We start from the raw sequence: 19,981 nt of genomic DNA on the forward strand, positions 1-19,981 counted from the left end.
GGCTATGTCATTTCTGACAAAGCTGAAACATTCATATACATTATACAGTCTTGACATGCATACCCCTATATATATATATATAATGTGTATATTATATACATAATATGGGTATGTACGCAACAGAAGTTCACGTTCAAATATTACAGGTACTGTTAGTAGAGACTGACTGTTAAAAAGAAGGATATTCAAAGGATTTAAAAATCAGGTCATTTCTTTCTACTTTCTTCCTTACCTGACCAGGCAGGAAGTACGACATGCCAGTTTGAGGAATATTAAAAAGATGCACAGAGATCAGGTGACATAAGCTATTTTCTTTCCCATAATATCTTAACTTTTTGTAGCAAAGCACCTGGGAGTTGCAGAGTCCTGTAAGACATGCTAAGAAGCTCATTAGTTCCTGCATGGCGGAGACCAGGAGCGGCCTAAGGAACTCTCCGGTAAGCTGACAGTGTAAAAACCTCAGAGAAGAACCTAATACAGGATAAGTAGGGTTATTACTGCCTTTTTTTTTTTTTTTCCTTTCTCCTGGTGACTCCCCTGGGTGCATAAGAGACTGAGAAGGAAGCATGAACTTAAACCCTGACTAGACCTATATCTTTCCAAGGAGCAGATGGCCACAGCTTTACCTCCTCTTTCCTCTGCACCGAAAGGAGCTTGTGACCTGGGCAATGTTTGGGGATGCTGCAGTTTAGAGCTCTCTTGTTTTAGACCTCTAGTGTGTTTTTCAGCTGTGTAACTGTGGAAAAGGAGAGATTTCAGGGTATCACAGGCATCAAATGAACTTTCTAAGAGGCAAATAACAAAGCAGGAGTGGGGTTACCACAACTGCAGCACAACTGGTGACTTGGAAGTCACCGGTAAGAAAGAATGTGGAGGTTTTAAAACTCACCTCTTGAGTCATGCAACGTATGGTGCTCAAAAGGGCTTAAGAGGTTAAGAGCTACCCAAATAAAATATTCACTGTCCAGTTGCCCTGGAGCTCATGACTCAGAAGTACTACAGGGTTTATAGCAATGCCAAGGAGGCAAAGGAGATGAAATGTATTTCTGCTTTCAGAAGGGGAATTAATGTGATAGCATTCATTCCTTTCATAGAGAATACCGCTATTTAGGAAGTCCTAAAGTACATGATGTCTTTGCTGATTAAATTTCCTGTGTAAGCAAAATGTTCATAAAGTTACTAAACTGCATTTTTGTTCCTACCTTATTTCTGGCAGCAGCAGTACGAGTTTCTGGAGCGCTGGAGACCTTGCTTTACCTCCATTTCTAGGTGACCTAATAGAGAGGAGATAAGACTGGAAGGAGAGAAGGGGAGTTGGGAGAGGAGGAGTGATGCTGTTGCAGTAAATCCTTCCTTCAGTCTGTGTAACTCCTGTGTAATTCTTACCTTCCTCTTGCACCCCTTAACATATCTAGGCTCCCTGTGGCCTGATGCTTCCCACCTGAGGTCATTAGTACAATCCTGACCCAACAAAGTGGCTGAAGTGATTTCCCTTTTGACCCCTGCTGAAATGAGCTGAAAAACCAAGACCACGTGTCCCACCAGGCCCGAGCCTGCTAGACAGCTCTTTCCCTCCCACTTAACACTGCACAACCTCTCTTCCCATACTGTGAGGCCCCTTTCCCATAATGTAACTTTTAGCAGACCAGTGAATAAAGAGTGTCAAGTTGTGAGATGGACGTCTGGCCAGAGGATGTCAAACAGGCATCCTCTGCATCACCTTCTGCAAGCAGTTCAACAGAAATTATTGTGGTGGGAGTGTTTTGGGCATGTCTTCTAAGGGCAAAATTATAGGGGGTAATTTTGCTGCCTCTAGGCTGACTTATCTGACTTTTGTATGCTTTTGTGGTAGAGCAGGCCCTTGCACTGTTTTTTTAGTCAATTTAAAGAGTGAGTCAGGCCAAGTAGAATCTATTTCAAAGTTTCCATATTAATTATTATGAGTCAAAGTAAAAATGAATATAAGATTAGTTGTTTTGCTTAAGTAGCCCTGTCCAATCTGATTAATAAGTACCCTTCTGCCGACCTCAAAATATGTTGTAAAACTTCTTCAAGATAAGGACCAAAGAATGCATCAAGATACTTCTGTTTTTCTTGTATTTGTTTATTGTACTTCTGCTCCAGTTTCCTTTGCTGCCAATGGCTTTTAAATACCAATGAGAAAATTGTGGGCTGAATTAAAGCAAAGAAAGAAAAATTTTAAAGAAAATGATGGGAACCCAGAAGTGTAGTGTATATGAAATCAAAGTTTTATTGTGTACATTTATGTAATACAGAGAGTCCCTCTCAACAGATGGATTTTTGCCCTGTTGTGTATAGAGAGGCAATGTCCTCATGGCTGAACCCCTTAAGCGATCCGGTGCATTAAGATAGGAGAGCTTGAAACACGCTGTGCAGAGTTTAAAAAGTCAAGCCCAAACCTGTTGGCACCAGGGAACATTCAATCTGGAAATTAAGACAGGGAGAAGATCTATGAGGAGAGGAGACAGTTCTTGAAAAGGCTCTAAAAACCCTTTAGCTTTCATCCGTGTTCTGTTGACTACTATCTTGCATTTTTGAATAGCCTGACACGAGATGACGCAAATATGCTGCATGGGTATGGGAGGAGCAAGGAGTGACAAGCCCGTCACACTCTGGCCATTTATGTTGAGTGACAGGTAGATGTACAATCCATGCTGTGAGACCTTTGCCCTAAGAATCAGCAAAAGCTGCTTTTTTGTCCCATTCTGCCTCTTCAGGAATCAGCAACAGCCCTCTTTCAGATGATGCATGATGGAAAGATCAATCTCCTCCTCTTCAGTCTAAGCATCTCTCTGTAGTGCCATTTGTCTCATTTTTGGCAGCTATCAGCAGTTTTGCTCAGTGTATGTGGGACACTTGATGCAGACAATTTACAAACATTGGGGGAAAGAAGGGAGTTGGCGGTGTTTTTGAATTCCCCTAAATTCTTCTTTTGTTGTTTCTAATGAGTAGCTGAAAAAAAACCCGTGTGTTTTATTTCCTGATGAGCGCAAATATTTGTCCAAAATAACTTAAATTGTTTATTAACTTGACTTCATTTGAACATTTCTGTTTTAGCCACCATGTGAAAGCTCTTATTTCTTCCATGATGGATATTTGTCATCAGCTCATGTGCATGTTTTGGCGAACCAAAGGATGGGTTGTTCTGTTTTGCTTGCTTGGATTGTGAAATAGGAATATCCATAACACGACAGGGCATGAAAGAGCCTGAAATGAATTAGGCCTTTACTTTAATGAATGGGCTTTTCATTTAGCAGATTCTTTATAAATAACTGTGGTAAATCCACTTTCAATGAGTCCAAAGGATGGTTGACACATACATTTCATACGGGTGGGTACTGTCAGACTAGAGCTGATGATACAGCATTCCAGGTGGCCCACTTTTCAGCAGATGAGTATTCTAGCTATGGTATTTCGCTATTGTATGTCAACTGGAAGAACTGCACTGATATAGAGCCAATACAGTATGTACTATATTTAATCTGATTATCTCAGCTCAAAACCTGGACAGATGAGAACGTTCTCAAACTGGATACTCCAAGAATCATCCAACCAACGTGGGTCTCTCAGCCTTCACTTAAAGGGGGCAGGTTTCTACCTGCTGAACTATTTGCTAAACTGGGCTGAAGGTAACTGAGCCAATGGATATTCCATGCTGAAGGTGGAAGAACTGAGCAGGCGTATACAAGTAAAACATCTGCTAATGCCCAGTGCTTCATTCAAAGCTGTGTATTTATTCAGATGAGGAGTGCCTCTAGGCGAATGTTTTTGAACCATCAGGTTTTGAACCATCAACAAAGATAACACCTACAGGCCACCCTTAAGGGAAAATTAAAGAGATCTGCATCCAAATGCAAGTATGATGGAAAATGTTGTGTCTGTGCATCTGTTATAAGTATTTGAAAACAAAGAATTTTGCCAAGACAACTGTGCCAAAAAATGCAGGTCATTTGAAAGCAAGAGCTATAAGGAAGCACAAGCAAGAAGTTGGATCGTTTTGCTTTGCTGGTCTTTTCAGGAAGTACAGCAGTTGAGGACAAAGGTACTGTTTGTTCCTTCAGGGCTTACTAATCCACTTGAAACAGAACCTGATGTCCATCTAGCCGTCTAATTTCTCATGATGATGTAGGCTTACATAACTTTTTGCTTTCAGATGCATCTCAAAGAGTACCACCAGTGTCCATGTGCCAGTTTGCACTGGAAGAGTTCAAGGCAACTGACATTCGCTGTGTTCTTTTGTTAGCATCAGAGAATACTGGAGCTGAGCCCTACAACCACACCCCCAAACGAACTTCTGGGATTTCTGATTGCCAACGGATTCCTCAGAAAATCAAGCACATCCAGTGCTAGTCTGGAGAAATGCTTTTGTAGGATATGTGGCAAGAGCACTGTTAATGAAATCTGCATCCCTTGCCTGTGGCCATTTTCTATTGTTGAAAGTAGTAGTGTGTTTTTCAGTCCCTGGTGATCCCTTTGTGTCAGATTTTGTATTAACCTGCTGTTAGGCATCTGGTTCCACCTACAGACACTGACTCATACCCGTAGGAACACCTTCTGCTGCTCTGTGACGCAATGGACTGTGAACAAACTTACTGTCATCAATCAAAGTGATTTCACAAACTTGTTTCTGGCTTTTGTTGATCCTGTGTTTTCAGAGTTGAATACGCAAAATGTAGGCTCTGTAGCTCAGGGCTGAAAGTTTGGACCAGATAAGAGATACTGTTCCTTTGCACTCAAGTATATGAGTGTAATTACAACCAGATCACTGGTATGACTACTTAGAGAAGTGAAATGTAAAATCCTTGCATATATAAGCATAAACTCCATCTTTGTAGATCTTTCAACCAAGTTAAATAGATGGTTGAATGTTTCCGGGAAGAGTGCATGAAAAGATGTGAACACATCAGAAAACAGCTTTGCTTGTCTTTTTTAAAAGATGCTCAGTTTTTTCACCCTAGCATTTGCACAGATCTTGCTGGGCATAATAGCAGATCTACCTAATGTGACTGTAGGTTTACCATGCATTGAAAGACACCAGCCAGTACATTATATACATTAGAGCCTTTTAGTGCATCAGTGACCCAATTAGTGTGCAGTAAACAGATGCATACCCTGGAAACATTCCAATCTCCCTAACTATGTTAAGTCTGACTCTTTCCATATTTGATAACAAGTCATTATGATAGATAAGGGACAGAGGATACAGAACTCAGTCAAATGAGTATTTCACCGATCATTTCACTATGGTATGCAAGGGGTTAACATGGAAGTTAGATACCAGAGTAGACATGATAAAGCAATTTATCAAGTTTAGCAACACTGTCCATTCTAGTCTGACCATGATATAGATTTGCACTGAACTAAAGGTTATTGACCTGACCTGGTTTGCATCTGACAGTGCTGATTTTGAGAGCAAATGACTTCTGGTACCTACGAGCTAATGGGGCTTCCAGTTTCTCAGCAGGTAAGGGCTGGCTGGCGCTCTTTTTCAGATTGGCTTGTGCAAACACACTCCTAATGATTCCCACAGATCACGTAACTGAAGTGAAATGGGCTGCTGGAAGTAACAGTTACTGAAATCTGGCAGGACATGATGAGTACTTACACGTGCATTAGGTACGCACGTACCTGCTCCCACTCAGCCTACGAGAGAGGAAGGCTTACTTAGCAGTGGTGTATGGCACAGGGCATTGAAAGGCTAGTGCATGCATCTGACTCCCTCTGACTTTAAATTTTCGACATCTAGATGCTACCAAGGAGTCTTTCCCCTTAAGCAGTGGCCTGTGTGGATGCTAAGAGCCATGTAACCCCTGTGTGGCACTTCCAGTCCTCCTCTGTCTGCAGGTCTGGGACTGCTGCAGCCAGCGACAGGCGAGGAAGATGAAAATGTTGCTCCTTTCATAGCCCCTGGTGACCCATTGCACTCGGAGCAGAGCTGCTCTGGGTGGCTGAACTGCAACGACCTCAAAATATGGGAGTTCTGCTTAGAAACAGAGCCAACTGAGCTTTGGTTTTTCTAAGACCTTGATCTGCTTTATACCTGATGTAATTGGGGTAACCTGATATTACTAAGGTAACATTGATTGTAATTGGAAGGCAAATGATTATGTTGAAAATGGCCTCTTGCAGTGTTGCAATATTCTGTGTTGGTTTACTAGGGGTTGCTATGGACTAGCTGCTTTGGCTAAACTAACAGGTGATCCTAACCAAACCCAAAGCTTTCTGAAGTACTATAATTCTTCTTAGTTTATGCAAATTTTTTCTGTAAGTGGAACTGAAAACTTATCATCAGAGAATTTCAGCAAAGTTCTTACAAATATTTAGCTGATTTAAATTTTTTTTACATTATTTCCAACATATTCAGAAAAAAAATTAGCCCTTTTCTTAAACCAATATTCTGAATTTTCGAAGGCTCCTAGTGCCTCTTAAGCAATGGAAGTAAAAATTTCTGCATAAGAGTTTTGAAACAAACATGTGTATATATATATATATATGATGCTGCAAGATTTTATTTTTTTTTTTTTAATTAAAATAGAGATTGATCTCAGCCAGGTGCCATTCACACTGGCTTCTTGCATGGCCTGTAAAGTGGAAATAAATCTGCAGGAATAAAAGGCTGTCTCTTCTGCTCCGTTCGGTCTTGTGAAAAACATATCTAATGATAATGGTCTCAGGCCCCTGCTCTTGCTGCAGCAGTGTCAGTCACAAAAGCAGGCAGACAGGTGAGCAAAACTGTACTTGAAAGGCATGAGTAAGAAGAAAAATGATCCATTGCACCCAGAGAGTACCAGAGCCAATGACCTGGGCAGCCAGAAGACTGAGACCACCTTTGCTGGTGCAAAGCTTTTTTTCTGATTGTTTCTATCGACCAAAGAACTGGGTTGGCCTTTCGCTTGTCTCTCTCTCCTCTAACCCTAGTAAACTTCTGTTGCCTGTGCCATTTAGTGCTTTTCAGGAACCCAAGATAGAGAGTTACTACAGTGTCTCTAAACAGCAGTTTCAAGACACAATTAAGAAAATTATTTTGGAATGATTTATTTGCATCCAGATGGCTGCCCATGAAGGTGCAGGTCAGTATGTTGTCCATGAGCTCTCAATGAGTAACATGACAGCTTAGGCTTTTGCATGGTGTAAACCAGGGTGTAAATTATATGTCTGTCAGCTTACTCATATTCAAGCCCTGCCTGATATACACTGGAACAAATATATTTGGATCTTCTTGGAGAGTGGCTATCCCATTTTGGGGTGTCTATTGAGATCCTGAAACATCCTTTGGTTCCATGCAGAAACAAAACTGAGCTCTTTCAAACATAGTGACCAAACAGAGCTGTGTCAAAACGTCACTTTTCATCAAAATCTGAACTGTTTGGGAAGCGTTGCCTGTCTCTTTTCTCACGTACTCTGTCTTCCTCTCTCCTTTACTTTTTTCCCTACCCCACCCTCCTCCCTCCTTCCTGTCAAAATAGTGACAGTTCATGTTTTGCAATATAGGCAAGCTTTCATTTTAGCAAAATTTAAAATAGTAAAAAATTTTGACTATCTCTAAATGTGTGCTTTCCTATGCTGCCTAGCACAGGGGTAAAAAGTACCTCCTCCAGGCCACCCCGCCCATAAGCCATTAATACAAGACAATATGATACAAGACAACATATTCCTGTTAGTTGAAACACCTCTTTACTTTTTAGGTGTACAAACAGTGTCCTTTTCTTGCCCTCTGTCCTCCTCCCATACCAAAATAAAGCACAGGCCAGCAGGCCCAGAGCGTGCGAATTCCACTGCCTCTCTCCTCAGCCGTGCACCCCCTTCACTCCCGCAGCGAGGTGAACACTGTCCACACATCATTCGAGGCAGTAACAATATAACACAATCTGTTTTCAGATTTGCTAAATATTTCCCAACGTCCATTGCAGTCTGTTGTCTTCACGCTGTAAATTCGTGCCAAGAACTCCCCAACAGCATTCTTCTCTGCCTTCCCAAATCACTCAGAGAGCAAACAAACCTTTCCTTGAGTCATTGATTTCTGCAAGAATGCGTTTGTGTTTATTACATATGAAGGAAGAATGGTTAGACTGCACATTTTACAGCTCGCAGGTCTCCAGTGAGAGCTGTAAAGAAGAAAATCTTTGACAGCACAGAGCTGCTGTCTGCTCTGCGTATTTCGATCTGTGAACGGGACTTCTCGCTTCCCAGAGCAGCCAGGGTACTGCTGTGTCGGGTAGGAAAAAACTGCCCAGCAGTTTTCTATCCCCTCTGAGCCCATAAAGCTCTGGGACATGTTATTCCATACATAATTGGTTTTACTGTCTGGACTTAAATCTTTTGATGTAATAAACACTGCGTACGCAACACAGTTTCACGGGATAACATGATTATCTGTATTTCAGCAAGCTATACTGAAAGGCTCAGTCTAGACAGGAATGAGTTAAATTAGTACCGGAATAATTTAACAGACACTAGAACTAATTAGGAGAGGATTTTTTTCCTACTGTAAAAATATAAGATATCAAGCACCTAACAATTAAATTGGACTGTAGAAATTTTCAGTATTCATCATCAGAAGTACTTACAGCGATCATGGTGTGTGCTAATACTTGTCTGTGAGGGCCTGTACTCGTGACAGTAGCAGTTTGCCCTGCCCTGTATGAGTGCAGTTGTGCCTGGTCATGACTATATTTTGAGGAGGCATAATCCTTGATTGCCTCCATTTATTCCTCGCTGCCCTAGCAACACAGCACACTTGTATTTCTGTGCGTTTTTTCCTCTGGGTCAAAATCATCATCACTTTGTAGTTTTGTAAAGTGCTATTGGAGCAAGCGTCCTACCATTTGGTGTTTGTGTTTCAGCTCTCCCACTCTCCAGAGATCTGTTCCAATAAGAAAGCACGATTCAGTGATTAAAGCAAAGAAAGGAGGTTAATAGACTGTGGTTCTGTTTCTCAATAGGGCATCAGTAGCTGTCACATAAAACTGGCAAACAACTTATCAAGTTCCTTGAGCCATGCTGCAAAACAATACCCTGCACTGGGAGGTGACTCAGCCTGCAGGTGCTCAGTGTCAGGCAAATAGACTGAGTTTTCTTTCCACTCAAAAAGCTTGGGTACCTGAAAGACTGTTTGATCTTTTGTTCCTAGCTGTGTTACCTGGTTTAAAACACATGCTACCTCTTCTTACCATCTTAGTTGTTTTTTTTTGCGCTAGTTCTTAGTGCAGGCAACGTAAAGAGGTCAGTGTACTTTCTGGGGTGTGAAGGGCTCATATGATCCACAGGTCTGAAACCACGTTGTCACAGCCCAGTGCCCGAAGTCTAAAGATCTGAGTGAATATGTCCTAATTTTGGCACCCAGATTCTGATGTGCCCATGTAAAATAGCATCTGATTATTATGTCTGTTGGTCCCATTGCCAAATGGTCTATCACAAAGCAGTACAAATAGGCTATCACAAAGCTTTGTTCTTCGTCCTTACCAAATGTCGCAATATGTCAATAGCTGACATATTGACATGAAACATCATCCCTATTACTGTGGAATAGTTCTTGTGCAAAATTATCTTTTCCAAAACAAGATGGCTGAACTTCGCTTAAGGTTTGTTTGCTTGACCCAGAGCGAAGCCGAAGAATAGCATTTCTGTCTGCTTTGCACTGAGCTTGGAGGAAAGATTGACAGCGCCTGCATTTTGGTCTGCACTGACAGGATTTCGTCTGAGCTGGGCATGCTCATTTACCAGTGATTCTGCTCTGCTACAGCACTGAGCAGCCCAAGTTCTGGCTTTCAGCACCACAACTGAAGCTCCCAGTTACTGTTCATGGCACGCTCCAATAAAGCCTATTTCTAATGCCCATTAGCAATAATATTTTCTGTCACTGTTGGCAAATGTGTGTGAAGAGTGGCACAAAAATGCTGTTAGTTTACTTTAGGGGACTCTCAGGGCCGCCAAGCAGGCAAGCAAGACAAGACATGGCAAGACAAGAAGAATATGTTTATGCTAGCCTCTGGGTGTGTGACCAAGGACTGATTCCAGTCACTGTCTGTGCACAACTTGACATGTATCTCATGCTCTGGAGATCCAGATCATCAAGTATACTGAACATGTGCTGCAGACCTGAGTGTGCTCATTTAGACAGTCTGGGTGGGTCAAACCGAGGCAGGCCCAGGTCTCACCACTGGTCTCCCAGAAGACACAGCAATCATTTCCAGATGCAACTTATCTTCCTGGAGGCCAGGGATACTGCCATCTCTTACGTGTTTGAACTCAGGTTGTGAATGGTGGGTGCCTGACCTGGGCAGATTTGGGCCAGGCAAAGCCTGCAAAGTGGGCAAAACTCTCAGATTCATGAGGAGTACAAAATTTATGTCTGCACTTGAATCTGCTCCCATCCCTGCTTACCAGCATGTGATGGCCTTTTAACAGGGTACAATTCTGGTTTCTCCACCAGTATGAGCTAATACAGAGCTGTAGGCAATCTACTGCTGAACCTGCTCAATAGCTCTCCAAAGGAGTGTGAAGACTGTTTTTACAGCTGAATACGGTGGAAGGATTGAACTATGGGCCTTTCACCTTAGAAGTGAATCTCTACAATATTTTTTTGTTATGAAGAACAAGGTCATATCTTCCAAAGTTTGGTGTTACATGGCTTAAAATTTGCATAAGGCTTTAGAAAAATGAAAGAATCTACATTACTGTAAGAACAGAGGTCTTACTTATACGTGATGAGATAAAGTGAGTATATTACAGTTTAACAGCTGATTTGGAAAGTCCTTGTCACTATTCCCATAGTTTTAAAGCCCAGGAGTATGAAGAATTTTTGAAGAAACTAAGCAACTGAAACTATAATGGACAATTTGATGCCGGAGAAGAATTGGCTGTTCAGAAGAATAGTTCCTGTGTCACAGAAGAACTTGCTTCTCTGCTTTCTGTCTCCTTCGAGTAAGCTGCCCATGCAAAGCTGAGGCAGTCCTGTTGGGGAGCGATCAATATGCTGCCACATACCATCCATAATTCTGGAATTTGCTTCTCCCACCCGCAGCACGGTGGTTTCACAATGTGCTTTCTTGTGCTGTAGCAGGGACAGCGTCCTCAGGACGTGTTTTTCTTAGTCACGTGGATTTGTCAGATCCAGCTTTCTTTCCTATTCAAATGAGCATTTCAGAGTGTGCTCAGCATTGGATAAGCACAAAGGCTCACATATTCAGTCCAGATGACTTTTTAAGGAGACTTTTAATGTCTGTAATTTACTGCCCATGTTTTCTCTTGTTCGAAGCGTACCTTATTTCCCTGCTTGGGCCAAGCGGTATCACGGCACCTGCTCTGGGTAAAAGATGACGGTGTGATCCTTTATCAGCAGTGAGCAAGATTTCATTTGAATATTTGCACTGCAAAACCACACTGACAGAGGGATGTGCGGGGGTGGATAGATTGGGAAAACCTGTGGGACAGCATGAGGAATTAGCGTGTGGGCAGCGTGGCTGACTGGTTAGGCGTGGAGATCTGACAGATCTGGCCCTGGCAGACAGCGCCTGAGCTCACACGAACAAGCAGAGCTCTGCTAAATGCAGTGGCACTACAACAGTTTGCAAAATGTGAGTTGCTTTTCTTTTTTAATACCCTGGTCTCTGGTGACCACCCTGACCTGCCAAATTCCTTTTTCTGAGGGCGCATTTCCTGACTGTTAAGTGTCAAATTATTCAGATTAAAAAACATGCCAGTAATGCTTTGGTTTGCTTCCTGTGTTGCTGTTGGTAGTTAACAAGCACTGGTATGTGGCTGCACCGTCCTCTGGGGCCTAATCTCCCCATCACGTCAGTAGTTAGTTACATCACAAGGGGCCACTGAGTGGAGACTATTCCCTCTCAAAAAATTGGTCTCTCCTCTTAAGCGGAGGATCTGTGCGAGCAGACAGGCATCTTGTAACGCTGGTTTAATTCTTCAAAAGATCGTGAATTTTGAAAGGAATATAACACATTTTGCCTTCTTTGTTAGTGTCGTGTAGGGATGAGACCTGTGCCCTGAGGACAGGTATCATCTCTATGGGCAGCTTCAGTCTCACGTCAGGGAGTCCCGTGAGCAACCACCTTGCTGCTGGTGTTGTGAGCCATTGCTGGGGAGGCTGACCTCACCAGCCTGGCAGAACGTGGACCGCAGCACAGCCTGCTCAGCACACTGCCTGGGGAAAGCTTGTTCAGAGTTGGTCTGGAGGCATTCACTGCTATGCTACGCTCTGTAGTCTGGGTATGTGTTAAATATAGGAACAGCAGTTGGAAGAATAGAGGCAGAAGAGGTTACCTGAGGTAACAAGAAGACAATATTAGTCAGATACACTAATTTTTACTGGTTTCAGTCAGTTTTCGACCTTCTCCACTAAAATTCTGTTTGGAAAACAACTCCCCTTTTTTTTCTTCTCCTGCTGGGCTTGTGCTTACAAATAAAAACATAAGCATGTATGTGGTCCTCTTGAATCACATTTTCTACATAGCTGTATTGAATTGGGACCTTCTGAACATGGCAAGGTCTTTTCAGAAATCTCTTTTTTCCTGAATGTGCTGCAGACATTCAAAGAGCAAGTGTTTAAATAATGGAGAGAAATGCCAATGCCAAACAGAATTCTGAGTTCCTAGAAGCCATGGGTTTAAAAGAGAAAGTTTTTGGCAGTGAATTGAAATCTAAGTGGGATTTTTCCAGTGCTATTTCCCCATTTGTTTTCTTTTGGCTAATATTTAACAGGCTTGTATCGATTACGGTTGCAAATTTCTACTGTGAATGGAAACTGAAGATTACTTTTTGTCCCATAATCAGTGGCTATACATGTTTCACATATATGTGTATCTATATATATCTATCTCATACATATTTCACAAATCAGTAGTTGGAGAAATCACGTCCTGGCATAGTTGGGTGTAAAGGCAAAATGGCATTAGTCGTTTTTTAAATAATAAATCTTGATTTCTGAATAAACTTTCTACCAAGTTAAGTAGGAAGTCTCCATTACAGCTGCATTACCAGCATGTCTGAATCTAGCGAATGCACTCAGCTTCACAAGTGTTACGAGTTCCCTCTGGGTCTGCAGTCAGCTCAGCAATCTCTTCCCTTCTAAAATGGGAGTACTTCAAATCTTCTCTGTGGTAAGCCTCTTTCAGATTCAGCTGGGAGCCGTAGATGTCTTTTGGCTTGGGTTTTTCAGATTCCTGTCTGCAGGGAACACTGTAAGTTCCCGTGTGTGCTCCTGTTTCGCTGTCCCAGTCCCACATGGGGCTGTTCCCTTCTGGGGTTTGGACTGCCTGTGCATTGAAAAGCTCATTTCCCAGCTGCGCAAGCACCTCTAGGATTTTTGCTTACCAGCCAAGATTTTTAGTTACATGGGGAGAGTTTATGAAGCTGATATAAATTTGTCAATTTGTAAAACTTCCACATAGTTCAGTTCTTATCAACCAAATGATTCCTATAAATAACTGTAAATTCGCAATTTTAGCAAACTGGCCTTCTTTTTTTTTTCTTGCTGTTGCCAGAGCTTCTTGTATCCATCCGAACTTTAGGAGCAAAGCACATTTCTGTAATCCATAATACTCTTAGTGCTACAACTATGTGAAAGAACCCAACATCAGTGCCATAAAGGGCAGCAGACATTGCCACTCTTGTCCCTAGTGCCGGACTGAATTTGCTACCCTGTTCTACAGCTCATTTAAAACCACATCTGTGTCCTTCCCTCTCTGACAGGCATGCTGTTGCCCATGGGATTGAAGAGCTCTAGGTGCATTTCCTTCAGCACAAGTTTGTACCACTAATTCTCTTGATTTTGCCAGAATTTTGTACACCAATGCTGGTAAATATATCAAATAAATGTGACATCTCACTGAAATCTGGGTCACGTTTGTCTGGCAAAATTTGTTTTCCCTTTGCACTCCAACCTTGTTGTTAGTCATAAACTCCTGCTCCAGTTTTGCAGCAACTCTGTGTGATGTCAGTTATAGTTGAATGAGTTACATCACTTTTTGTTTTAGCGCTAATACAACACTGACACGCTTCTGAAATTTTCACCTGTAACTGAAAATTTATTGACAGCTGACACCTCAGCCATCTCTTTTGGGGCACTTTGGTGTGAATCATCTTGATTTATTGATCCAAGAATATTTCTCTCCGGTTAAAATTGTTTAATTTTCTTGCTGTTTGGTTGCAAATTGACTGAAAGTGCTTCATCATTACCAGTCAGCTTGTTCTTGGCTTTCCTCAATGCTGGGAAATTAGCTCTTTGGAAACAAGAGTATAAACACTATTGATTGGGACTTTCTCCGATTTCCTATAATTTTGTCATGACTCCTGCTTATGAAGCAGTGATACTGGGGAAATGAAGGGGGAAACAAATCATTCACCCACGTGGTGTACTGGGAAATGGTTAATCTCTAGATTCAGTACTCGTTATATCTATATCACTATAACAAGGTCAATAACAAGTTATGTTCAGGTTGTATTAGAAAAATGTCATCTAAAGTTTTAAAAAAATGTACTCATTTCACTAATGGCTATATGGTGTCTGGAGATTACATGACCCTTACGAAAAATCTTTTGATAACATAAGCTTTGGATCCTCAGGTTCATTTCACTGTAGACAGAAGTAACTTGTCCTTTAGACCTGTCTCAGCAGCCTTTAACAGGACCCTGCTAGGACCGTGTACATCAGAGCATGGTTCAACATTAATAACTCACGGTTTGAAACCCACCTGAAATGGTTCTGGGGTGTCTGTGCTTTAGAGCAGCAAAAACACTACTACGAACAACTAGCAATGCTAAAAATAAGGAATATGATACTGCAGGAGCTGATGTTTCCCAGCTGACATTCTTCAGCTCTTCATTCCACCCCTCATCTCCCAGTGTCTTTTTCCTGAACTCTCCCTCAACTGCCCTTATACACAGTCCCTTTTTTTTTCCACTCCTCCAGTCTCATTAGTAGGTCAGTGCTGGGCAGTGTAGGGTGGGCCGATGGTGCTCACCTCTGCTAGGACCACTTGCTGCCCAGGTCTGTGTGAGCCCCCTAAACTCTTGTGGAATACCACATCATGCTTCCCAGCAGCCCAGGGACACAGATGGGCTGCAGCAGGCAACACGGACTTTTAACGCAGGGCATCAAATAACATCTGCAAGGGTGAAATGTAAAACATGTTGGTATTCATTCCTTAGCTATAATTAATAACGAGTTCCTTCAAAAACTGTCTGTATCCTCTCTTTCATTGTTCTTTATTTCCGCTGCAAATAACTTGCAACAATAAAAATGAAGGGATGCCAAATTTGTGCAGATTTTCAAAGAAAATTCTTTCCTTGAAATGAAGTACAGTTGAAAAGCCTGACGCTACTCCCCAGCATTCGTGCAGGCCAGATGGGCTAGTGCTGTCCTTCAGCGTGAAGTCGTTCTTAGGGTACATTGTTCCTCTTTCCTTGTGAGCCTGAAAGAAAGAGATCAGAAACTGTACGTCTCCCTCCTGTCTTGCAGAATTTTTCTCTGCTATCTCCTCTGGGTGGAGTCCCATAAGGCCATATTCATTATGATCTATTCACTGGAGATGGCTAACATCTTATTCTCCAGAGCCATTCAGTCACTGGTGACTTTCCTCACAGTTCTGTCTGCAGTTTCCTCAGAGTTTTCTTCCTTTCTCACTACCAAGTGTTCATTATTTCTCCCTTAAACCCCACTGTATCCCATGGTGGACTTTTGCATCTTTTAATTTCCCAGGAGGGATATGAAGGGTCTACGAGTAAAATGCTTTGCTAGCTCTTATCCAGCAGATTACAGAAGGGAATCGGGTAAAAGCCGGGGCTGAATGCTCAATGCTTTGCCATTGTCAGCAGCAAAGCATTTTTGGTAGAAAATTGCATTATCCTTAGGCAGTAGGGTTTTAAAAACTTTTCCCAGGCATAAAAAATGGAGGAATCTAATTCTTTGGAATTCCTATTCATCCACTGGAAACAGAAAAGGGAAATAAAGTGACTGGGTACCCCAACTCCCTTATAATATTCAACAAAGAGGGACGGTTCTTACCATGTGCCTATTTCCCCAACATTGTTCAGACTTCATCTGGACACTGGCTACCATAAAGCACACCAGCAGAAGCTGCAGGGCTGTTGTGATTTGTCTAACTTTGTTGTCAATATGTAGAGTTAAAAATTTTCTGTGAGTACTTCTGTATCTGAACTTCTCATATGTTTCAGCTGGTGTCCCCTGACTGCCATGGTGAGAAAACCCAATGTGGAAGAGTGAGATAGAACTGCGGGTCAAGCCCTTCATTAACCTGTAATGGGCTGGCCAGAAGAAGTGTGGTTCTGGGGAGAGATTTGTAGGCACTCCAAGGGTCTCATGAAGCACTGTCAAGCTCTTTCAATCCCTGGGAGATTGGAGCCAAACTTGAAGTAAGTATTTAAACTTCAAGTGGTCACTGAGCTCCACTTGAAAAGAGCTGAACAGAAACCAACGTCAGTAGCAGTGGTGTGGGTAGCTACCTTGCAAGGGGTCCATGCTGTTTGGCCAGAGCTCCAGCTACAGGGTGTGAGGCCGGGGGGTGGTGTGGAGGACACGGCTGCCCATAAGCTGCGCGATGAACAGGCAGCTGTAGCCTGCCTGGTGATGGGGCTGGTTTGGTCTCCTGCTGTCTGGTGCTTAGCTGCTGGCTGGGGTTAAACCACAAAAGCCATTCAGATGCTGCTCTGGCCTTTTTGGAATTGATCATTGTGAACATTGTCCATACTAAATATTTTTGAGAAGTTGCAGTGAGCAGCCTTATAAGACTGTTGGTCTGTGCTCACAATTAAGAAGGAGTGCTTAAAGGATGAAGATGGCCTTCTCCACAACACTGATGAACTCTCAGAAAACACATTTTTCCTCATTTCTGTCGAGGTAACCTCATGCTATGAGATGAATAAATTACACAATGGGAAGTAAATGAGAAGATTTCATACTGATAACCCTGTGCATGCTTTAGCTTTCCCTGTTGTTTTATTTCACCATGTTCCCTGCTCTGAAATGAATGGGTACAGTTACATATCTCTGCTCTCTCACAATGTAAAACAACCCTTCTTATCCAGGTGAAATTTTCTTGCCACATAGAGTTGATCTTCATTCTTCCTGTTGGAAATGCAGAATTACTGTAAGAAGGCTAGAGATGGTAGATGAAATAATGTTAAATGTCTGTCTCTACCTGTCTAAAGTCCCTACGCTTGTACCCGTAGCTGGAAAAGCTGGAGCTTAACCTCAAAATTTCACTGCCAGCCCTTCTACTTACTTTTACAATTTTCCTGTTAGATGTCATTGATTTCAGGATGCATCTCATAATGACCGCTATGCCAGGGGCTGAACTGGTTGGCTGTGGAAACCAGCTCTGCGCTTCTGCTGGTAATGAGAATGTGCTAGCAGCAGGCCAGATTGCTTGAATTGCTGGTAGGTTTCCGCACGTAAATCCTCCTGGACCGCTGGGCAGCCAAACCATCCCCAGTAACAGACTGACTGTGTGCCTGGCATGCTCCTGCTGCCACCATATCGCCACAGCTGAGCTTTGCCATTTTTTTCAGGTGGGAAGGGAAGGAAAAGCCAGACCAGCTCTGAAGATCTGAAAGAAGGTGAGTATTGCCATTTGAGGGACTAGTCTATTATTATAGGATGTAGTTATAAGCTCTGTGGCACTTCAATTTTATATCTGCTCATGTTAGGTGGGGAAGCAAGACTCAGATTCATCCTCTGCACCTAAAATGCATGTCAAGGGGCCTGGTTACCCTGGTCCTATTTCTAGCCTGATGATAAGTTTCTCTGCTGCGGCTGTAAGGTCCCATTATCCCTCCGTGCCGGTGCACAGAGCACAACATGGTGTTTTCAGCAGTGAACTGGGGATAATAACTACAGGATTATGGCAAGCCTTCAATCACTCACGTTTGCTTTGATTATTTCTCAAGGAAAATAATGACACAAAGCCAAATGTTATTAGTAGCCCAAACGTGCTCTCTTTATAACCCAATTAATAAGTAAGTATTTTAGCTTAATTATTCTATGCTGCATGCTAGAGATGCAAATGCCTTACTGATAGTTTAATCAGGATTCCCCCAAAATAACCTCTGTGAGCATAGTTAATTGAATGCAAATTTAAAATTTACAAAATCAGGTTCTGTGTTAAAAAGGCAGAGCTGTCAGTCATGTCTGAGGATTGCCTTGTTTCTGTAAATTTGACTTGAAGTATTTCAAAAGCTTTTTTTCTTACTTAGCTTGGCTGGTGAACGTAATGATTATTTTTTTTTTTTTTTTTATTCATGCTTGATTTTCTAAACTCTCAGACAGTCCCAGGAAAGTGAGGTTGTTTAAAACAATGTGTCTCAGTAATAGTAATTTAAAATGGGGAAGTCTAGAAAGCTCGTGGGTCTGAAACAGAACTTGTTTCCTTTTCAGTACTCTCCCGCAGTTAAACATTATACATAAAAAATGAATCCATGCCATTTCAGTTGTTCCTGTGGGACTGGAATTTAAACTGAAGGAAAAACATTTCTGTAATGCCTGCTCAACCATAACACAGTTCAATGACCCGCTTATGATCAGGTTAACTATCCTTATGCATCCGAATCTCTTTCAAGGACAATCTTCAGTGAAAGTCAGCCCTGCACTCAAAGCTGGTGGCTTCCTCTCTGCTGAGAGACAGATCCAGGCTCTGACAGCCACTGCCTGTCAGCTGTCAGCCACAGGCATGGCATCCCGTATGCCATTGCCTGCAGAAGTGCACATACACGTGGACACAAGCATGGATATGCATATATATATGTAGCATGGGATTCTGTTTGCAAGGCATCTTCTCTGAGGCTGTTGCCCGTTGAGAGAAATTCAACCACTCTTACTTTGGTTGTAGGCATTTGAATCTGTGTGACCAGAACTGAGTGATGCTGTGGGTGACGTCGCTGTGTGAGCATCGCTTTGCTTTCTCCATCCCTCCAGCACGCCTCTGACGGAGAAGCGACATGCTTGTCAGGCTGAAAAGGGTTCTATGCTCTGGAAGATGCCTTCAATCACAACTCTGGTATGGATGTAGGTTCCTTTTCACTGCTATTTCACATTCAGTGGATAAGGCAGTGTGAGAATGCAATAAAAAATCAACTTTACTTTTTTTTTTTTTAAATGGATGATTCTTATTGCTATACTGAATGGAATTTTCTTCTTGGAAGTACAGCAGTTTTATATATTTTCTCATTACAAAATAAATTTATTTTAAATGATCATTCTTTTACTAATACATAAAAAGACAGGACTATGTATATAAGGTACCAGGTATTGGATACCATTAACTGATTTCCTGCCAGCAGTTTAATGGTGTAAATATAAAGTAATTTTGAAAAAGTGTCCCAGGACTGCTGTGAGAGTAAATGTGGTCAGAATTAAACAACTTTATCTAAGTAAGTCCTTTAAAAAAGACGAATGGACAGTTCCTCCTTTCTGTAAATCAGACGCTACAGGGTTGAACATCATACATGTCAGCCACCATGGAAAGCTGGAGGGAGGGCAGAAGCATTTCTTCCACTGAGATACAGTTTTGTAAATTTTATTTGTATCCTTGATCATAAAATAATGATAAAGAAGGAGTATACTGAAGCGTGTTTAGGGAAATTAATTCGGTTAGAAGCCAAACTCAGAACTGTAGCTGTAATGTGAGAAGCTGTTTCAAACCCTTCCAAAAGGATTAGCAAAACATATTCAGAAAGCTAGATGACTTTAGAAGTCAATACTGAATGACATTCAACACACAGTGGACCAGCAAAAATGATTCTCAGCAGAGTGTTTGGAGAGGCTCACTGTAGCCAGGGCAGGATAATCTCCTTGCTGTCTCTGATTGTTGGTAGAATCACAGAATAGTAGTAGTAGGGGTTGGAAGGGACCTCTATGGGTCATCTAGTCCAACCCTCCTGCCGAAGCAGGGTCACCTACAGAAGGCTGCACAGGACCTTGTCCAGGCGG

The 19,981-nt window shown here is 42.1% G+C and overlaps 1 long non-coding RNA gene across 1 annotated transcript; it reads left to right on the forward strand.

Moving 5' to 3' along the window:
• The first annotated feature begins 5,447 nt into the window (after positions 1 to 5,447).
• Positions 5,448 to 19,169, forward strand: LOC142360572 (uncharacterized). Its single transcript, XR_012763176.1, has 4 exons — positions 5,448 to 5,485; positions 16,213 to 16,410; positions 17,566 to 17,613; positions 18,882 to 19,169. It is a non-coding gene; the product is annotated as an uncharacterized LOC142360572 (long non-coding RNA).
• The last annotated feature ends 812 nt before the right edge of the window (positions 19,170 to 19,981 follow it).

Source organism: Opisthocomus hoazin, chromosome 2 (genome assembly GCF_030867145.1).
Source record: "Opisthocomus hoazin isolate bOpiHoa1 chromosome 2, bOpiHoa1.hap1, whole genome shotgun sequence".
NCBI lineage: Eukaryota > Metazoa > Chordata > Aves > Opisthocomiformes > Opisthocomidae > Opisthocomus > Opisthocomus hoazin.